The following is a 12,499-nucleotide window of genomic DNA, read 5'->3' on the forward strand; positions in this document are numbered from 1 at the left end:
GCAGCTGCAAAGAGCTCTCAGTTGCTGCCAGTGCCTGAAATGTTGTAGTGGTAGTCATATGCATCTGTATCTGTATAGGGAGAGATATAGATAATAACACTTTCATTTGCATTCATGCTATTCAATGCTAGAAGAAATTTTCCTTTATATATTTTAGCATCTTAAATGCCAAGAGAAGAGTATTTACAAAGGATTTTTGTGTTAAATATTGTTTGTTCTAATGCTGGTGACAAGTATTTCTCCCTTTGTACTGAACAGTATTGGAAGGTCAAAATAAACCTTAAATTAAGATGAAAGGATTCAGGAGGATTGATCAGCCTTTCTCATATACTGGCAGATTCCTCTCTCCAGCCTCCAAACACAGAGACATATATTTTCTTCTGTATCCCTTGGTTGAAGAGGCTGCTCCTAGATGGAGCATGGGATGCACTGACTAAATAAGAGTAGGCAAGAACACAACTCATTCAAACTACTGCACACCAGTACCAACACACCAACGGACAGAACAATTTATAATGCATATGGAAGGAATCAAAACCAAAAAGAAGAACAATTTTTTGGTGGGAATTTACCTGAAAACTGTGGTCCTAGCTCATATCTATGGTCCATCCATCCCAATATCTTGCCTCTGGATAGTGATCAGTGCTGCACACCTCCAAGGAATCTGAATGAACTTGTGCAGCTTGGGTGAGACAGCCAGGACTAACCTGTTCATGAGCAAAGCTTCTCCTTAATCCCTGTTCTTTTAAGATTAGCTCATGCATTGAAGCATGAGCAGAGGAACATTCTGCCTCTGAATACACAGGTTAAACATGTAAAATCCAATTCTGAGATCTTTTGTACTTGGTGTAAAGTACACCGCTCTTTAGACACCTTAGATTTAAAGTGTAAAATCATCTGGTGGGTTGTAAACATCCCAGTGTGAAAAAAAGAGCATGAGTTCAGAAAGAGCCATAGTATTTCAGTCTGGGGAATAAGTGCTATGTTTTTATACAGCCTAATCTACACACCTTTTAAACATATCATGGCATGGTGACTCACCCACCTCTTTATGTAGCCTGTTCCAACGCCTGACAACCCCTTCAATGAAAAAATGCTTCCTAATGTCCAGCCTAAACTTCTACTGGTGCAACTTCAGGACATTCCCTCTTGTTCTATCACTAGTTTCTTGGGAAAAGAGACCAACATCCACTTCATGACAATCTTCCTTCAGGTAGCTGTAGCAAGTGGTATGGTCTCCCCTCAGCTTCCTTTTCTTTAGACTGAACAGCCTCACTTCCCTCAGCTGCTCCTCATAAGCCCATATTCTGTAAGCCCTTCACTAACTTAGTTGCTCTCCTCTGGAACCACTCCAGCGCCTCAATTTACCCCTTAGTCCTAGTGGAAACAACACCTGCATTCCAAAAAGCCATCCAGTGAAGATGGGAGAAATAGGTCACTCAGTTAATAGATAGGTATCAAATTTGACCTCTGGAAAGTGAAACGAGAATGAACTGAAAACTTTGATGATATTTTTGAGAATGACTTCATAGAACAATACATACATTTTTTGGGGAGGGGGATCACGAACAAGATTTTCCTTTGATCTATCAACCAGCACCAGAACAAGAGGACACAGTCTCAAACTGCACCAGGGGAAGTTTAGGCTGGAGGTGAGGAGAAAAAGTTCTTCACAGAGAGAGTTGTTGTCCATTGGAATGTGCTGCCCAGGGAGGTGGTAGAGTTGTCATCACTGGAAGTATTCAAAAAGGGATTGGACGTGGCACTTGGTGCCATGGTTTACTAGTCATGAGGTGTTGGGTGACAGGTTGGACTTGATGATCTTTGAGGTCTCTTCCAACCTTAATGATTCTATGATTCTATGTGTGCTGCATTCCCAGAAAACTGTCTATATCCCCAAGGTGAAAACTGCAGATGTCACACGTAAGGCCATTCCACTGAAGTAAAACACAGCAGGAAGGACTGCAGACAGAGTAACTGCCTCTTTTTCAGCATATCCAGTTTTCCCCAGTTTTATGTAGAGCAATGCTGAAGGGCTCTTGTTAGAAAGCCAAGTGTTACAACAGTTACAACCTTACTGGGCACTGAAATTAATCATAGAATTATAGAATCACTTGGTTGGAAAAGACTTTAAGATCATAGAGTCCAACAATAATCTAACACCTCCCTCTGCACAACTGCTATATTATGTCCCTAAGCACCTTATCCATACAACTTTTAAAACACTTGCATGGATGGTGACTCCTTGGGCAGCCTGGACCAATACGTGATGAACCTTTTGGTGGAGAAATTTTTCCTGACATCTAATGCAAACCTCCTCTTGTGCAACTTGAGTCCATTTCCTCTCATCCTTTCAGGTAGTTGTAAAGGACAACGAGGTCTCCCTTCAGCTCCTCTTCTCCAGGGTGAACAACCTCATATCCCTCAGCTACTCCTCACAGGACTTGTGTTCAAGACCCCTCATCAGTCTCATTGCCTTTCTGTGGGCACACTCCAGCAACGCAATGACCTTCTTGTAGCAAGGTGACCAATACTGAACACAGTATTCAAGGTGCAGCCTCACCAGTGCTGAGTACAGGTGCAAGATCACTTCCCCAGTCCCGCTGGCTACACTATTTCTCACACAAGCCAGGATGCTCTTGGCCTTTTTGGCCACCTGAGCACATTGCTGGCTCATGTTCAATCAGCTGTCAACCAGCACCCATAGATCGCTTTCTGCCTAACAAATTTCAAGCCACTCTTTCCCAAGTCTGTAGCACTGCATGGGGACTTTGTGACCCAAGTGCAGGACCTGTCGCTTGTTGCTCATGCACTTGGTCTCAGTCCATTCATTCTGTCCAGATCCATCTGCAGAGCCTTCATCACCTCCAGCAGATGGACACTCCTGGCCAGTTTGTTGTTGCTTACAAACTTACTGAGGGTGTGTTTGATCCCTTCATGTAGATCATCGATAAAGACGTTAAATAGAACTGGCCCTGATACCAAGTCTTGGGGAACACCACTTGTGACAGGCTGCCAACTGGATTAAGCTCCATCACCACCACTCTCTGGACCTGGCCATCTGGCCAGTTTAACAGTGTGCCTCTCCAGACCATGGGCAGACAAGGTGTCCAGAAGGATGCTGTGGGAGACAGTATCAAATGCTTTACTAAAGTCCAGGTAAACAACATCCACAACCTTTCTCTTATCTGTTAAGTGGGTCACCTTCTCATAGAATCACATAATTAACCAGGTTGGAAAAGACCTTTGAGATCATCAAGTCCAACCTATCTTCCAACAATATCTAACCAACTAAACATTGGCACCAAATGTCTCATCCAGGCTGGTTTTAAACACTTCTAGGGATAGTGACTCCACCACCTCCCTGGGCAGCACATTCCAATGGCCAATCTCTTTATTAGAATAAACCTTTATTAGAATAAACCAAACCAGGTTGGAAGAGACCTTCAAGATCATCGTGTCCAACCCATCAACCAATCCAACCCACCCAAACAGCTAACCCATGGCACCAAGCACCCCGTCAAGTCTCCTTCTGAACACCTTCAATGACGGCGACTCCACCACCTCCCCGGGCAACCCATTCCATAGCGCAATCACTCTTTCTGTATAGAACTTCTTCCTAACATCCAACCTGAACCTCCCCTGGCGCAGCTTGAGACTGTGTCCTCTTGTTCTGGTACTGGGTGCCTGGGAGAAGAGACCATCATCAGCCTGTCTACAACCTCCCTTCAGGTAGTTGTAGAGAGTGATAAGGTCACCCCTAAGTCTCCTCTTCTCCAGGCTAAGCAGCCCCAGCTCCCTCAGCCTCTCCTCATAGGGCTTGTGTTCCAAACCCCTCACCAACTTTGTTGCTCTTCTCTGGACTCGTTCCAGCAAGTCAACATCCTTCCTAAACTGAGGGGCCCAGAACTGGACACAGTACTCGAGGTGTGGCCTAACCAGTGCAGTGTACAGGGGCAGAATGACCTCCCTGCTCCTGCTGGCCACAGTGTTCTTGATGCAGGCCAGGATGCCATTGGCCCTCTTGGCTGCCTGGGCACACTGCAGGCTCATGTTAAGCCTACCATCAACCAGCACCCCCAGGTCCCTCTCTGCCTGGCTGCTCTCTAGCCACTCTGACCCCAGCCTGTAGCACTGCATGGGGTTGTTGTGGCCAATGTGCAGAACCCGGCATTTGGATGTGTTAAATCTCATGCCGTTGGATTCTGCCCATCTGTCCAGCCTGTCGAGGTCTCTCTGCAGAGCCTCTCTACCCTCCAGCAGATCAACTCTTGCCCCCAGCTTGGTGTCGTCAGCAAATTTACTGATGATGGACTCAATGCCCTCATCCAGATCATCAATAAAGATGTTAAAGAGCACAGGGCCCAGCACTGATCCTTGGGGCACACCACTAGTGACTGGCTGCCAGCTGGATGTGGCACCATTCACCACCACTCTCTGGGCTCGGCCCTCCAGCCAGTTCCTAACCCATCGCAGTGTGCTCCCGTCCAAGCCATGGGCTGACAGCTTGGCCAGCAGTTTGCTATGGGGGACGGTGTCAAAGGCCTTGCTGAGGTCCAGGTAGACTACATCAACAGGCCTCCCCACATCCACCAGGCGGGTCACCTGATCATAGAAGGAGATCAGGTTGGTCAGGCAGGACCTGCCCTTCCTAAATCCATGCTGGCTAGGCCTGATCCCTTGGCCATCCTGTAAGTGTTGTGTTATTGAACTCAGGATGACCTGTTCCATGATCTTGCCTGGCACTGAGGTCAGGCTGACAGGCCTGTAATTCCCTGGCTCATCCAACCGGCCCTTCTTATGGATGGGCACCACGTTGGCCAGCTTCCAGTCCTCTGGGACCTCGCCAGTGAGCCAGGACTGCTGGAAAATTATGGAGAGTGGCTTGGCCAGCTCATCTGCCAGCTCTCTCAGCACCCTAGGATGAATCCCATCTGGTCCCATGGACTTGTGGGGATCCAAGCTGCTAAGGAGAGTTCCAACTACCACCTCATGGAACATAGGGAAACTGTGCAGCTCCCTGGCTCCTTCTGCTAGCTCTGCAGGCCAGCTGTCAGGAAGATGTTCTGCCCTTCTAGTAAAAATTGAGGCAAAGAAGGTGTTAAGTATCTCTGCCTTTTCCTTATCCTTGGTTTTCTCTCTTGGTATTCTCTCTTTCTTGGTATTCTCTCTTTCTGAAAGAATTTCTTCCTAACATCCAACCTAAACTGCAAAATTATTTTAGAATCATAGAATTGTTGGGGTTGGAGGGGACCTCAACGACCACCCAGTTCCAACCCCCCTGCCATGGGCAGGGACACTCCACACCAGATCAGGTTGCCCAGAGCCACATCCAGCCCAGCCCCAAAAACCTCCAGGAATGAGGCCTCTACTGTCTCCCTGGGCAACCTGGGCCAGTGTCTCACCACCCCCATGGGAAAGAACCAATCTCCAAGATCCAACCAAGATCCAATATGAATCCACTCACCTCCATTTTTTTTTCCACTCCCTCCAGTCCCATCACTCCCTGACACTCTGAAATTCCCTCACCTGCCCCATTTTACCCCTTTTTCCCCTCAAACCCAGGGTACCTGGGCTCTGTTGGAGTCTCCTCCTACCCCAGGTGTGGCTACTTGGTCCTTCTCCACCCACTCCCCTTTTTAATCCCACCCCCAACCCCCCCCCCCCCCCCCCCCCCCAGGAGAGGCAGAAGCCCCAAACTGAGCCCGTCTGGGCTGGGGGAATCTTCCTCTCATCACTGGTGAGTGCCTATGGTATACACTGGGTGATGGTGACAACAAAGGCTGGGGGGGCCTGGTGGCCCCTGGGTTAGGTAGGGCAATGATTGATGACTCCTCCAATATCCTCCATGGGTGCTGGCTGGGCCTCCTTACTGGGGCTGAGCTCCTCTGTGTGGTATCTTGGCTGGTGAGGGTCTTGCCCCTAGATCTGGGATGGGTGCAGTAATGGTGGTGGTAGAGCAGGAGCTGTTTAGCCAGATGATATTATGCTAATTACATTATTTTTACCTGGAGGCCCCTTGAGTCTGCTCACATCAGAGAGTTTAACTGAATAAAAACTGATGTGAAATGATTCAAGATGATCAAGTTTGTCAAGTAGGACCTGCCCTTCATGAGCCCATGATCTTCTAGTTGTCCTGGGTGTGCCATGTGATGACCCTCAAGATGATTTGCTCCATGGCCTTTCCTGGCACTGAGGTCAGGCTGACAGGTCTGTAGTTTCCCAGATACTTCCTGCAGCCTTTGTTTTAAATGGGCATCATGTTTGCCAACTTGGAGAGCCCTTCTACCCTCTAACAGATTAACACCTGCTCTCAACTTGGTGTCGTCTGCAAATTTACTGCTGACGGACTCAATCAAAACTCTCCCTAATATATGGCCAACACATCTGAAGAGCCTGTAGCCATCCATGGTAGTACTCCAGTTATGTAAATTGTCCCACCACGTTTCTATGATGACAACTGTATCATAGCTTTCCTGCTGCACAATGTCTTTCATCTCCTCCTGTTTGTTTCCCATGTTGCCCACATTGGTGTGCATGCACTTCAGTCGACTGTTCCCTGTCACCTTTTTGCAGGACCTTTTGCCTGGTCAGATAAAGTGTTGAGAAGCTAGTAACTGCCGAACTAGGGATTAAGAATTTTTTGAAGATAACTTCATCTACTAGATGACTAAAAGATGAGTTTAGGAAACTAATTTCCAAGATAGCTCCTGGGAATCCTAGGCCAAACATGTTGACTAGAAAATCAGATTGAAGCTGTAATCATATCACTGCCTTATAAAATAAACGTTAGTGCATCACAGACAAGATATCTCTTAATGACATCAGTAATCAAGAATAGTCTCTGGGACTAGCATTCCAGAGTCTGTTCTGAATGTGAAGTATCGCTTGCGGAAATAAATACACTCCAAACATCTTCCAAATAACTTCCACCAACTACACCTGTGACAGTGCCAATTCCCAAGGAAAACGCAAAGATGATGCAGCTCTGGCAAAAAGTCAGCCAAAAAGGAATTACATGAGACTGTGCTGTGGAGGGCTCCCACTGTTCTGGGCCAGTGTGTTTTTTAGCTTTCCTTGATGTACTCCATTCTTAAATCAGGGTTCTCCGACATTCATCCCATATTTTATTCTCTCTGTTCACCATCTCTGGTAAGTATTGCTTCTCTCCCAAATAAGGAATTTCTCAGTGAATCAACCTCTTTCTTTCTTGGTCATTCTAGTAGGAAGAGAGCTAGCACTTCCAATCCTTTCTTTGTCTCAGGCTTCTCCTTTCTCCAATCTTACCTTAGTCCAAAAAGGAATTACATGAGACTGTGCTGTGGAGGACTCCCACTGTTCTGGGCCAGTGTGCTTTTTAGCTTTCCTTGATGTACTTCATTCTTAAATCAGGGTTCTCTGACATTCATCCCATATTTTATTCTCTCTGTTCACCATCTCTGGTACATATTGCTTCTCTCCCAAATAAGGAGTTTCTCAGTGAATCAACCTCTCTTTCTTGGTCATTCTAGTAGGAAGAGAGCTAGCACTTCCATTCCTTTCTTTGTCTCAGGCCTTCCCTTTCTCCAATCTCACCTTAGTTCAGACCTAGCCAACATGATTGCTTTGGCTACATCCATTCTCATTTCCACCTCCTGGGAAATCTTGTCATCACCCAAAGAGCCACAGGAGAAATCTTGCTCTGCCTAGGTAGTGATCATCTCGCAGCCCACAGCATGTTCTCTGGAAAGAACTGTCTAGGTTCAGTGCCTTGTTCCTGACTTAGACCTAGAAAATACATGAGAGATGATGACTACAGATAATTAACTCCATTCTCACTGAACCTCTGAAACTGCTGCATTGCTGAGAAGCTGAATGTTTCAGTGATGCAGTGATTTCAGTGCCCCAAAAGAGTGCATAATTTATGTGTGAAGAAATCTCATAAAGCCTTACAACTGCATATATACCTTTTTCCCTTATATCGTACCCACCACCAGAAAAGTCCAAGTTTAAAGTAGAAGAGCAAGAAGAAATAAAAATACCCAAACAAACAGAGACCTCACAAAAACCCAATTAAGATGCATTGCAAGCTCTAGGACAACTTTACCAACCTCAAACATCATTCTCCTTTCCAAGTCCAGCAGACAACCTACTCAAGCCTTTGGCCATCTGATGGAAAATACAATTTAGCATGTAAATACAGACATTCCCATTTCCTGTCCACTTCCTTACAACCTGTCTTCACTGTAGTCAACACTGGTCCACATGACTGTTTAATCAATTACACTGATTGAAGGACAGTTTAAAAACCTTTCCATCTGGGGCCTTACTGATGAGAACAGTTATAGGGAGCTGAACCAACCAGGTATCAAACATTGGGGGAAACTTGTGTATTTCATGGGTGCTGTTCAGCTCAGCTCTTTACACATCACTGAATGGCTGTTTACACATGCATATGTCAGTACAGAATATCCTTCTCACATCCTCCACCCACACATCTCTCAGCTTTAAAAACAGTTCCAGCCAACAGAAAACCTGAATATGTATTCCTTCTGTTTCTTTCACCTTCTCATGGGGAAATCTGATTCTCAAATTACTAGATCCAGACATCCAATAGAAAGCAGACATTTCACAGTGCAGTGGAAGTAAAGGGATTCTTTAGGCTATTGGTGAAACCAAGGCAAAACTGTATCTCCATTTTGCAGTTCCCTGTTATAAGAAACATAGACCAATATTACATAGGAAATATGAACTGTAAGGTACCTCAAGAACTCCATAATAATCTTTCATTGTCCATCTTGCATTGGAATGCTTTCAAACACCAAGAAACAGTTGTTTCACATCATAGAATTGGTTGTGCATTCGGACTCTACTCAGTTCTAAGCATTCATCTCAGCTGAAATAACAGGAATGCTTATGCTGAACTTAAGAAGATCCACTGTAACTTTATAGATGCTCTGAAAGAAAGTCAGCATAATAGTTTTATCCAACGTTATAATGCCTTCCAGGTTCTTCCTTTACAAGCAGGGAAGTCCTTCTACTTCTATGTTGTATAATCATATGTCAATCTCAGTGAGAGAAATTTAATGCTCTTTGTTAGTTCAAGGCCAGAGTGGATCATCACGGCCATCTCATTTGACCTTCTGCATAACCTCAGTTATTGGTTCCTCATGTCTCCTCTGGTGTACTGCAGGGGGAACAATAGCCTTTGCCTATTGCTGTCATCACACCTCACATGGTGATGGTTTTGTGTTTTCCACTTTATTTTTGTTCTGGCTACCTTGGTGCTAATTGTGCTGTTGCATACAGTTCTGAATATATTTCATATATTTCCATAGGGTTTTTTTTTATGCTTCCTGTTCTTTAGGACTCATCTCATTCTGTTAAGGGAGCCAGTTGGAAAACCCTTCAAGGTGATCCTGAATTGTCAATGATTTACAGAAAATAGAATAGAATAAACCAGGTTAGAAAATACTTCTGAGATCACTGAGACCAACCTATCACCTAACACCATCTAATCAACTAAACCATGGCACCAAGCACCCCAGCCAGTCTCCTCCTAAACACCTCCAGTGATGGTGACTCCACCACCTCCCTGGGCAGCCCATTTCAATGGCCAATCACTCTTTCTAAGAAGAATTTCTTCCTAACATCCAGCCTAAACCTCCCCTGGTGCAGCTTGAGACTGTGTCCTCTTGTTCTGGTGCTGGTTGTCTGGGAGAAGAGACCAACCTCCACCTGTCTACAACCTCCCTTCAAGTAGTTATCAACAGCAATAAGGACTCCCCTGAGCCTCCTCTTCTCCAGGCTAAGAAACCCCAGCTCCCTCAGCCTCTCCTCATAGGGCTTGTGCTCCAAAAATAATTTATACTTCACATTCATTGATATTTTTCAGAAGGGATTCTTACAGGAGCACATTTGACTTTGTCATTTGGTCCTATCCAGACCAAATGGGCTAGACAAGACGTGCCACCCCATAGACATTTGTATTTTGCACAGGAAACTAAAGCACATGTGTTTTGATAATAAAACTGTTACTGAATTTCCTACATAATTTAGGACATCATTTCTCTTTTTCTAGCAATGCTCCAAAATGTTTTTGATTACTGTCCCGTCACATTGCTAACCCAATAATTATAGTTGTAGCAAAAGAGCAGGTGTTGCTTGTGGGAAGGGCAGTGGGCAAGGCCTGGGATATATCATCCACAGAGTCTAATCAGACAGCTGCTTTTGCTTCTGGTTTATTTGGGGTTAGAGCTCTCCAGTTCTTTCAGCTGCTGGCAGCTTTTGAGCTGCCTGAACTGTCTGGGCAGAGGTATTTTGAGAAGTAAAGGTGTCTGATGTAAGAGTTTCAGGGCTACTGTAGGCTCGGCTGCATGTGTAGTAGAAAGTACTCTGGATTTTTGTTTCTGGCTAGTAATTTCCTATTGAGCTGACAGAAGTAGCAAGATAACTTTTATTTTTACTGTGGTAGAGGCCAAATTATTGATTATGAAGTTTGTTGCAATAGTTACTAATAACTGTCATTGTGAGTTAAGCTTTGTGCTTTACTATCTTGTAAGAATATGAGTGATCTATAAAAGTCTATGCTAAGAATATGAATTATTAATGAATATTGATCCATCAGGTGCATATAGTATCCAACTGGACAGAATTGGAAATGCATCTGAGTAGGAGAAGTACAATATAAGGCATACTCCCCAAACCGATACTTATATGGGCATTGTTTGACATTCTTTGTTCAGTGACTGTGGGTGAGTGATATGGGATAACTGCTTAGCATTACTGTGGGACAGGAAGGAAAGTTGATTCAGTATGCCCTGGGATGAAGGTAATTTTATTGCTGTCTACAGCTACCTGAAGGGAGGTTGTAGCCAGGTGGGGTTTGGTCTCTTCTCCCAGGCAACCAGCACCAGAACAAGAGGACACAGTCTCAAGCTGTGCCAGGGGAGGTTTAAGCTGGATGTTAGGTAGAAGTTCTTCCCAGAAAGAGTGATTGCCCATTGGAATGTGCTGCCCAGGGAGGTGGTGGAGCCATCATCACTGGAGGTGCTTAGGAAGAGACTGGATGGGGTGCTTGGTGCCATGGTTTAGTTGATTAGATAGTGTTGGATAATAGGTTGGACTCGATGATCTCAAAGGTTCCTTCCAGCCTGGTTTATTCTATTCTACAAGCAGCAGGTATTTGTGTTAAGGAAAGATGTACAAACCTGTCCCACCAACAATGGAAGGATGGAATATTGTGAAGGTAAGATGTCCCTGATTTGGCTGAAAGTGATGAAGTAAGGCTAAAATAACAAAAAGGGCCAACATCAAAACAGATTATGAAGGCCAGAGAGCCTGAACAGAGACCTTTTCCTAATTGATGAGCCAAACTGGATACAAGTTAAACATGATTTGCTATTCAACTCACCCCGCAAATCATGCTTTAACCTTGCCTAGAAGGTAGTAATATCCAGGATTTAGGGTATAAAACATATGAAAGGAACATCCCCAAATGTGCAGGGGCACCAAGCACCTGTGGGGCTTCATAGTGATTCAGAAGCAGAGGTGTAGCAGCATCAGCAGCTAAGAGGTTAAGCAAGAAGGGAGAATAATCAACAGTCTGGGGTCCTTTTCCTCCACCCAAGACAGGGTCACCTTTTTTGGCAAGGATTGTACCTTCAATCTACAGCTTAACTTTTGTTGCATTTGTATTTTATACTGAAGCTGTTGAAAAGGTTTGCATCTCCAGCTTTGTCAGATGTTATCCGAGATCTATTAATTCTGAGAGATCATCTTGTAGCTAGTGCATTTATCACTGGCAATCCCCAAACTGACGTATCTGTTGCTTTAATAAATTAAGCTATTCAATTACTTAAACTTTCTGAAAATGTTTCAATGTAAGTTGTTATTGGGGTATGGGAAAAAGAGACAGATACGGATTTTGCTCAGTAGCTTCAGTAAAAGTCCTGGGCTCTGAGACAGGCAGATATTGGGGTCTACCTGTAGTAGGAAGGGTGATTGAAGTGCCATGGCTAAGATGAACTGCAAAATAATTATGACTTTTTGTAGTAATTAAGCTGCTTTATTCCAACAAAGAAAGAAATTCTGTCTGACCCATACTGGAATTCAAACCTGTTTAACTGATGCAATTTCAGCTTTATCTGTGAGGTACTTCTGCCATGCCTACACATTCCTATTACAAGGAGCACATTCATCTGACATCAGGAGGGTGGAGTATGACCTTGCTCACAGTGTTCTGTGACTCCCTTTAAATTTTTCAATGTATCTATTTAAAACATGTTAAAGTGGTGGGGTTTTCAATAATGGGGTTTTCAAAGGGATTATATTAAAAATACATTTTACAAAGACAGACTCTTGATTTAAAGATTTTAAGTGAAGAAGTGCTCATTCCTCATTCTTTATAGTTGCAGGCATTGTGAAAAATCATAGAATCAATAAGGTTGGAAAAGACCTCAGCGATCATCAAGTGCAACCTGTCACCTAACACCTCATGACTAACTACACCATGGTACCA

General features: G+C 44.4%; 1 long non-coding RNA gene across 1 annotated transcript in view; it reads right to left on the reverse strand.

Moving 5' to 3' along the window:
- The window catches only part of LOC137451383 (uncharacterized), a 61,802-nt gene extending 61,133 nt beyond the window's left edge, over nt 1-669 (reverse strand). Inside the window, exon 1 of the long non-coding RNA XR_010989807.1 lies at nt 573-669. This is a non-coding gene — a long non-coding RNA (uncharacterized lncRNA). The remainder of the gene's footprint in view (nt 1-572) is intronic.
- Between the last annotated feature and the right edge of the window lie 11,830 nt (nt 670-12,499).

This window comes from Melanerpes formicivorus, unplaced genomic scaffold (assembly GCF_026170545.1).
Source record: "Melanerpes formicivorus ecotype bairdi unplaced genomic scaffold, bMelFor1.0.p_v2 SCAF_43, whole genome shotgun sequence".
NCBI lineage: Eukaryota > Metazoa > Chordata > Aves > Piciformes > Picidae > Melanerpes > Melanerpes formicivorus.